The sequence below is a fragment of the Pteropus medius genome, unplaced genomic scaffold (genome assembly GCF_902729225.1).
Source record: "Pteropus medius unplaced genomic scaffold, Ma_sr-lr_union100, whole genome shotgun sequence".
Taxonomy (NCBI): domain Eukaryota; kingdom Metazoa; phylum Chordata; class Mammalia; order Chiroptera; family Pteropodidae; genus Pteropus; species Pteropus medius.
In genome coordinates, this window is record NW_024340701.1 from 6,145,911 (window position 1) to 6,155,776 (window position 9,866).

Here is a 9,866-nt window from a genome sequence, read left to right on the forward strand (position 1 = left end):
GGGAGGAGAGTTAGGCTCTACTTTTTGAAAGGAGTATCAGAATTTGTGGACAGATTTTAAACCACCGCAATCACATTTAAGGGATTGTCAGAGAAAAAAGCTTGCATGGGAGAGTGAAAAGGGAGAGCCAGAGATATTAGGGAAAAAAAAAAAAACAAAACAAAACCAGAAGAATGTGGCAGTCAAGTGTGAGTAGTGAGTACTGTGAAGAGGATTGATGGAATAGATGAAATCTTAAAAATATCCATTGGATTGGTCAATTCAGACATCATTGATGCCATTAAAGCAGTTTCTATGGAGCAGTAGGTGTGGAAGGCAGATCGGAATAGTTTAAAGAGTAAATAGGAGTTAAATGAGTGTGGATTATTCAGAATGTCTGATTGAAAGAGGCAGAGAGTGATATGGAATTGAGGGGAAGGGCTTCTAAGATAGGAGTGTACTTAAATATTGTTGGGATGGGAAGCAAAGGCCATTTTTAAAAATGAAGGTAGAGCCAGAATTTAAGGAGTGCAGTGAAGATTTACATCAGTGGCCTTGGGATCTGGAAAAAGGAATAACTAGGGACACGTTAAAGGTTAATCATGTTGTATGAGGAACTGGTTGAGATTATAAAATGTGATTTGTTTAGTCCTTGGGTATAAATGTTTAACTCTTTTTCTTGATTTGTATTGTTCATGTACCATTTTGGAAGAAAACTTAGAAACAGTGAATTAGTTACCAGGACTACTCAAGGTATTGTAAAATTAATCATTAGAGAAGTCATGTGTTCTTTGCAGTTACATCCTGACTGGAAGAGACTCATAATGACTTTGCATTTCAGAACCACTAGTAGTCAAAACACATTTAAGTGTTATTTGGCAGTCCTTAGCAATGTCTAGAAGATAACTAAAATCTGCCATCCAATTCTTGGATTTTAGGTTTTTGCAAGTATTTCTCTTGCAAAGATGTAAAAGAGGTTGTCCCAGATTCTCCTAGAAAGCTATCAGCACCACTCCCATCAAACAATTAAAAGTGAAATGTATACTTTTCTAAATAAACTATTCATGAATATATCAAGTGTGATTTTTATTAAGCTTACATGCTACATATTAATAGTCCAAATTAATAAAGTAGCTTTAGAATTGTAAAAAGAAAAAAAAGAAAAATTGTATCTAATAACTTCCCTGAAAATAAAGAAACCTCCTAAAATGGTAAGTAGTAGCAGTGAAAAGAAGTATATGGAAATTTTATATCTTTTGTTTTCTTTGAATACTCTAGTTAACCTTGATTTTTCCCTCTTCTGATATTCTTGAGCTTTGCTCATATAAATCTTTTGGGCATTTAATCATTTTACATCTGTTCTAACTTACGGTATCTCTAGTACTTTCTTTATCTGTACAGCAAGCTTGTGACATCTTTGATGGCACTACTGAACATTATAATCTTCAAGCCCTACGATGTGGCACATTGTTCTTATAGTGAATGTGATATCCAAGGTTCTTCAAGTGAAGCTTAGAGATGAGATACAGAGGGCTGTTTTGGAATGGTTGCTTACACAGCCTTGTAAGTTTTGCAGAATATACCAATAGTAAATATATACATGTCCACGATTTATGTAAAACCTGGTTGAGCTTTTATTAACAGTGGTTTTTTAATCATCAGGAGCCTGTCAAACTGTGTGGGATATTTCGCTTAGTATGTTCTATCAGTTAAGCAGTCAGTTCTTGCTTCTGTTGCAAGCAGTATTGTTGATGGTAATAATTTGGAAGGACAGAAAGTAGAGTTGATCTTAAAAATGCTACTCCTACATGTGGCAATTGTCACAGGATTAGATTTTCAAATAGTTACATAATTCCAGTGAAAGCCAGACAGTGCACAAGTGATTTAGATTAAGGATTGAATGCCTTTTATTGCTTATATAGAAAAACACGCAAATGGCCAGCCTAATAGATTTCCTTCTTATTTACTTTATTGTAAAAGATTATATTCTAGACTAGCTTGAACTTCCTAAAAAAAGGGGAATATACTTTTTGCAGAAGTTAAGTTTACATGGAATTGTATAAATGGAATCATATTCAAAGAAAGTGTTTTGAGGTATTAATAATTAATTTCTTCCCATTCACACAGTAATGTTAAGATTATTATGGAAATTGATTTTCTGTTTCCTGGAGTTTTGTTCACATTAAAACTTCATGCTAAGGTTGTCCACTTATTTCATTTCCTGTATTTTACTGTTGTGGTACAGATGAATAAATAAAACATCAGGTGAATATTTGCTTTATTACTCTGACAGCTATCTCTACAGTCTCTCAACCCTCCTCTTTCCTCTGTCACACATAGAAGATGTCATGCTTTCCAAAGATAATAGGATCCATTTGGTAGGAACACTCAACTCCTTGTACCCGCCACCTATTTGTATACCCACTCTCCTGCCTTGCCTTGCCTGTATCTTTTCCTGTCATAGCAGAAGAGTCAGTTTTTGCATGTTCTGGATTCTGTTTGTTCACAGATTTTTCAGAGACCTCAGATTTTCTCCTCTATCTGCCTTCACCCCTCCCTCTTATGTATCTTCAACTTCTTTTTATGTACAGACTTTTGTTGTTTATTTTAAGAATATTAATAACTAAACATCTTAGTTGTAACAACTTTGTATGAAAATTATTAATATATTTTTGGTTTGCCCATTGCTTTTGTTCTTTTTTGCAACAGTTTTATTGAGATATAATTCGAAGTATATAATTTGGTGGTTTTTTAGCATATCCACAGAATTGTACAGCCATCTCTGTAATCAATTTTAGAAAATTTTTATCACTCCTAAAATAAACCTGTTTCCATTAATAATCACTCCTCAATATTTCACCCTCAGCCATAGGAAACCAGTAATCTACTTTTGGTCTCTATAGATTTTCCTGTTTCGGACATTTCATATAAATAGAATCATATTATAAAAGTGTTTTTAAAACAATTCTAATATAGCTTCTTTCATTTAGCATAATGTTTTCAAGGTTCATTCATATTGTAGCACATATCAGTGCTTTTTAATGTTCAATAGTCCATTGTATGCATATTCCATACAATGTTAATGGACATTTGAGTTATTAATTCCATGTTAATGGACATTTGAGTTATTTCCACTTTTTGGCTGTTATGACTAATGCTTCTGTGAACATCTGTGTACTTAAGTTTTGGTGTGGACATATGCTTTCATTTCTCTTGGATATATACCTGGGAGTAGAATTGCTGGGTCATGTGGTAACTCTGTTTAACCTTTTGAGAAACTGCCAGACTTTTCCAGAGCAGCTAAGCTGTTTTATATTCCCACTAGAGAGATATAAGGATTCCATTTTCTCTTTATCCTTGTCAGCATTTGTTATTATCTGTCGTTTTGGTTATAGCCATCCTGAATATGAAGTAGAATCTTATTTTGGTTTTGATTTGTGTTTAACTTCTCAAATCTTTGAAAGTTTCTTAAACCCTTTGGCACAGCTCTTGTATTCTTTCTTGACCTATTTATTCTCTCATAATTCTGCTTTCCTTTAAGCACCAACATCTAAGAGAAATTTTTTAAGAAAGTCATTTCATAGGCAGTGCTTGAATTTATAACAACTTTCTCCCTACCTTTTGATATTCACATATTGTATTTAAAGTGCTCTTTTAGCTAACCTTGGAATCATTTTTAAGAGTGGTTTGTTGTTTTGTTTTTTTTTTGCAAAAATTCGTTCTAAGCTCCAGACTCTTAGAATGAAGACCCCATCATTTTCTTCAATCATTTTGTGTTTATGTGTGAAATAACATCATTATTCAGTATTTTGGGCAGTATTTGAGAAACAAAAGAAAAATAGAAAATTATATTGAGGTCAAGCCTGTATTAACATGCTATAATTAATTTGCAGAACTTAGGCTATTAGTATTTAATATTTAGCTTAAAAAGGATGTTTGTAAAATTTAGAAAGGAAACTTGTGAAAATCCCAAGTCATTATAGTTGTGCTTAATTCAACCCTATGAAAGTGGTCTCTCCACTGATCTGCTGGCCTGAAATTCTGACTTGAAAATAAAATTGTCCTTTTTAAAAAATAGTGAAAGACCTGTGACTTAACAATGTAATAGATCACTAGATCAAAATATGTCTGCAATTTTTTACCCGTAATTCTAAAATCTTTCAATCTCTGAATTCCAAAAATTTTCCTAAATTGATTATATTATGTTCTCATTTGGAAGTAAAGCCTGTCTTGAACTGTGATTATAGTCTTTTTCAGACTTAGTGTAAAATTTGTTTTATTACAGAAATGTTAATATACTTGATTGTGAAATTAATTAAATGTTTGATAATCCAGATACATGTTCTTCATGTATATTACTTTTCTAAAATTGTGAATTTCAAAAAACAAATTAAGAATTTCAAAACACATTCTGACCCAAAGATCTCAGATAGGAATGTAGACCTGTATATTTGTGATCTAGTGACCTAGGGGTTTACATACTGGAGATAGTTCAGAAGGCAGGGGTACCATTCTCTGAGGAACTGCTGCAAGGCTTTAATAGGGTGACATTTACACCGTTTAATTCAGCAAGATTGTTGATTTGACACTTTGCCTTTGTGGCTTAGAAAAACTTTGAGAGAAGACTTAAATTAACCAGACTTATAGTAACCATGGTAGAAATGCATGACCGTTAGAGTTAGGCCTGGATTGGAATCTTCCCTCTTCCACTTGCTATCTGTGATCCCTGGACAAGTTACTTAAACTTGCTGAGACTTCGTTTCCTCAATTATAAGATGAGCAAAATTAAAGAACCCATATCTTAAAATGTGAGAATTAAATAAAATTATATTTAAAGTACAAGCACTGTGTCTAGCATGTCAGTGCTCAGTAAATGTTAACAAAAAGCTAAAGTTTATGACAATATTTGACATAATAATGTTCACAAAATGTCCATTATGGTCACTGTTATATAAACTAGTATCTCAATTAATTTATAAAGGAGACTATATACTTAGGCTGATTAGTGCATATACTCTGAAAGCAAGCTGTATGGGATGCCAAATTTATAAGCAGAAGTAGACTAAAGAGAGTTGTTTGTTAGAGATATTTAATGGCATCAGACATTGATATCAAGATGCAGTACGAGAACAGGACAGGTCTAATCTTTCAGTAAGCAAAACTATTCTGGTCTTCCAATTTTAGTTTTGGTCTTCTTGCTCTTGTTCTATAACTATTAATATTTTCTGATGCTTAGTGTAATTAGTCATAATTAGTATAATGACCTCCCTCTGTCCCAGCTCTTAAAGATGACCTCGAATATCTCTGTTTTGGTATGTCTGTTTTCTTTAAAGGAAGGCAGCCATCTTCTCAGAATCTTGGGGAGACCCTTAATATCACTGTCACTTTGTGTACTGACTCAATATACTTTCCCGAGGCTCTGCCTGTAGTATAAATAGACATTAAATCTGCTGCTCAAAATGAGGCTCTTTATAATGGGGGATGAGCTAGAGATGACTTGAGGGATGAATGATGGGGAAAATTCCTCGATTATTATGGGTCTGTGACTCCTCCAAGTTTTTGCTGGTGTAGCTTTCTAGCAGCATAACATTTTGGGCTATTGAGTGCCCACAAGGCATTAACTAGTGAGGGCTCTCAGTACATAAATACTATCTGGATGGTTTAAGAAGTCTCTGCTGTCTCAAATAGAAAAGACACTACAGAAATAGGTGTTTTGCTGTCATTTCTTGTTTTGTAATTGTTATTGTAAGCAGTGCGTCTGTGTGAAATTCTGGCAAGTAGTGTGTATTTACTTTTATTGAGATATAATTATATCCAGTAAAACACAGATTTCGAGTATACAGTTAGACGAGTTTTGACATTTGTTTACACCTTTGTTACCAGTGTCCTAATCAAAATAGAGAGCTTCGCTGTCATTCTGCAAAATTCCCTCCTGTCCCTTCCCTGTCCATTCCATGCCCTAGAGCCAGCCTCTTGTGATTTTTTTCTTTATAGGTTTTGCCTAGCAGGTTGACCACCCGTGTTCCAGGAGAATATGGTCAAAGTCGCAATACTAGCTAGGAGTGCAACCTCATATGCTATGGGAATGAACTAACATGTAACTCAATACTGAAGCAGTGTTTACATTAATGTTAAAAGGAGGGAGGCCATTTTGACATTTATCTGCATTCGTTTTCCATGTCTTCTACCATCGGTTTACTAAATGTTTATTCTTTGCAAAAGCGTATCAGAGGTGTTGAGTTGGGGAGGGCACAAGGATGAGTCAGAAACCCTTCCTTCCAAGAGAAGTGGTGAATCATGCACATACATTATTTTTATACAAGTTAGAAGTAATATGTACCTTAAGAAAGGTAAGGTGGGTGCCATGTGTTAAAAAGTTCAAAAGACTTCACTTTTAGCTGTGAGAGATTCAGAGCAAGTCATATGAGACTATTGTTTGATCTTTTATACACATTTAGTCTATTTTAAGCAAAGTAAAATTAACATTCAAATAAAAATTTGTGTCTTTATATAACAGGTTTAGGGAGGCAGTCTTTGCTTTATAGAAGGATTGTAGAATTACTTTAAATGGCAAGCTAATCTTCCTTAGTGAGTTTTAATTTTTCTACAGAACTTTTCCAGACACATTTGCTTTGTGAAACAGAGTAAATCCATATTTATATTTCCAATTAAACAGGTTTTAGTTGATGGCACCCTATACCAGCGCTAGGCTAGATTTAGTGAGTTAATTTGTTAAGATACTTTTGAGTACAAAGTATATACTAGGAATGTACTGAACTAATCTTTAAAAGCTTATAGTCTTGTTGGAGATACAGTTTATAATTAAGATATAATTAAGTGGTACTTTGATGCTAACCTTTATTTGATTTAGTGCTTTATGTACCATTGTTAGAGATTATTATTACTCTCAAATTGTTTTATGGTACTATTTTTAATTGTCATTGAAAAAATTTGTTTAAACGAGATGGAAAAATATCAAAAATGAGAAAAAAGCTTACCATTTCACTTGAATTATTGAATAACCTGAATTGGGAATGAATGGGTGTTTTTCCAGTGAATTATGTTTGTTGAATGAGTGGGATGCCTGAGAGAGGAGGTTGGGGCTATTCGTTCAGTAGACGTTTATTCAATACTTTCCAAGTCCCAGCCATTAATTAGGTTTTGGAAGATAGGAAGGTAATAATAGTACTATGAAGATAATTAAACCCACTGTCAGTTGGGATGAAGTGTTAAAGAAGTACAAATTAGTAATTGATAGATGGTCACGAGGATGGGGAGCACAGCATAGGGAATGCAGTTAGCATTAATGTAATGGCTAGGTGTAGAGCCAGAGGAGAGAAAGAGCAATTAAGGCAATCGTTTTATAAATTATATGAATGTCTAACCAATTTACTGTATACTTGAAACTAATAAAATAAAAATTTAAAAAAACATGCAAAATTTATTTCAACTCTAAAAAACAACAAACAAACCCCACTGTCTGACAAGGAAAATAGGCACGCAAGCAACTATAATACATTATATAACTAGTGCAATAGCAACATCCATAAATTGAGGAGAATGCAGTAAATTGTACTTGAGCATAGGAGCTGGATTTTTTATTTTTTATTTTATTTTTTTAGACGAGGCAACCCTTACAGATTGCAAGGACCTTGTCAGTTTACAATCCCTTATTTTTTTATGTTTTATGCCTACAGCACCTGATCTTCCTAGGTGGTCTCCCATCCAAGTACTAACCAGGCCCAACCCTGCTTAGCTTCCGAGATCCGATGGGATTGGGCTTGTTCAGGGTGGCATGGCTGTAGACTAGGAGCTGGATTGACAAAGGGTCCACAGAGGAAATGTGTGAGCAAGAAGGAGGGAAAATACATGTTTTTGTTTTATTTTGTTGCTTGTTTGTTTTTTTTTTGTAGGGGCTGTCTCTGTATTATAACTGAGACAGATTGGGGTGTGTTTGTAGTGTGTTTGTTGGAGGAGACTAAATTGATGGTAGGAGACATGTTGGAAAGAATGTCCCCTTATGAATAGGGTTAGCTTAGGTATAGAAAAAATGGTTGCAGATCTCTGCTGTATTTAAAGAAGAAGCAAGGAAAGGAGGTGAACCTTGTGTGTTTTATATGCCAGGTGCTGTGCTAAGTTATTTACCTGTATTAACTCAGTACTTGCAATGATCCTATGAGAGTAAGTAATATCCCAGCTTCATAAATGAGGAAATTACAGCTTAGGGAACTTAAGTGACTTGGCCAAGGTCACACTGCTAGTAAATTGGCAGAGCTGGAATTCAAAATCTCATCTCTCTCAATCCACAGTCCATGTTATTTCATTAAATTGTACTATTTATAGGATAATATGTTATATATCTCTGGATACACTTCTTTTGTTATTTTTTCTAGAAATTGTACTCTCAAATATATTTTTAAGCATATGCTTGGGAGATTGAAATAATTTTGTATATTTAAATGAGAGATTTCACATGAGTATGAATCCTAAATGGAGAATATTTTGATCTGTTAGTAACGTCTACTTTGAAATTTATATAGCCATCTCTTCAGAAGACGTTTTCTATGGGATATACTGAAGTTAAGCTAAAGTAGATAGCCAGAGTGTAACAAGTAAGAGACCATACTAGACTGTGTTAACCCCTTTGTGGGAAGCAATTGTACATTAAGCAGATTTAAGACTGACATTCAGCTCAGTAGTTCTCAATGTCCTTAAAATAACCTTTTCCTAAGGATTTAAGAAGTGGACAGAACAAGCAACCACTCTATGAATTAAGATTATTATGTGCTGTTCTCTTGAGAGTGCAGGTTATCGTTGTCATACCAGTCTGACTTGGGATCTTTAAAAGAGTTTTTTATTAGGCTAGTTTCCAAATACTCATTTAACAACCAGTTGCAAGTCCCATATTACAATACAATTTTTGCTTGCTTCTGTGATTCTCAAATGAAAGAAAAAATTCCTCTCCTTCTTTTCCCCTCCCTCTTTTCCCCTACAGGATGATAGACTAGGTTTATTTAAAATAAAAGTCAGTAGCTTCTTTCAGTGATTATTGACCTGTAAACAAGGAATTTTAAAGCAACTTGAGGTTGAAATTATATTATTTTCTATTTGTTAGTTAATGGGGCCTTCATCGATAATATCCCGATGACCTGCAGAGATTATAATCATGCAGTGTTACTTTAAGATAAAGTTTGTTTACTTTTAACTAGCACATGGATAGTACTTAATATGACTTGTACTCTTTGTTAGTCTGCTGGGATTTTGCCTAAAGTGGTGATTGAGAACGTGTTTGTGTGTGTGGTGGTAGTGGGATGGGTTTGGAGTGAGACGTGGTATGTATCTCTATGGATACAAATATCCTACCCTCACATTAAGTGAGCCTAAAAAGGTACATTCTAGAAGAGATTGTGAAATTAATTTTGGCAAAGTAAATATAAAATGGTTAGTAAGTAATATATATCCTTCCTATCATTCATTTAGCAAATATTTTTTGTCTTTACTGTATACTTTGGTTATTATTCTGCTAGACTTTATTCATTTTTATTAATTTTATCCTCAATGCACAGGTGAAGTGTTCCAGAATACTTCAAAGGTAAATTTCATAATAAGTGTATCGGGCTGCCTCTGCCCTATTCCTGCCCTAGGGCAACACCATAAGAGCCAGGTCACTTGTACTACAGGTGTGGCCAAGTAGCTGTAGGTGAAGGATGAGGAAAAAAGATTTTTCTCTGCTTTTGAAGGGGAAAGAGGCAACTGTCTCCTCCCTTTCTGAAAGGATCTCTTTGGAAAGATGATAAGCCTAAATCCTAACTCCAGCTTTGGTATGCAAGTAAAATCTCTTCTAGAGCCAGATAGCTTCCTGGGTCTCTGTTTTTACAACTTAGAGA

At 34.2% G+C, this 9,866-nt stretch overlaps 1 protein-coding gene and 1 non-coding gene across 5 annotated transcripts in view; one reads left to right on the forward strand and one right to left on the reverse strand.

The window, feature by feature from the left end:
- The window catches only part of OSBPL9 (oxysterol binding protein like 9), a 111,965-nt gene that overhangs the window by 5,493 nt on the left and 96,606 nt on the right, over positions 1-9,866 (forward strand). The window lies entirely within an intron of this gene.
- Positions 7,668-7,786, reverse strand: LOC120581539 (5S ribosomal RNA). Its single transcript, XR_005647317.1, has one exon. It is a non-coding gene; the product is annotated as a 5S ribosomal RNA (ribosomal RNA).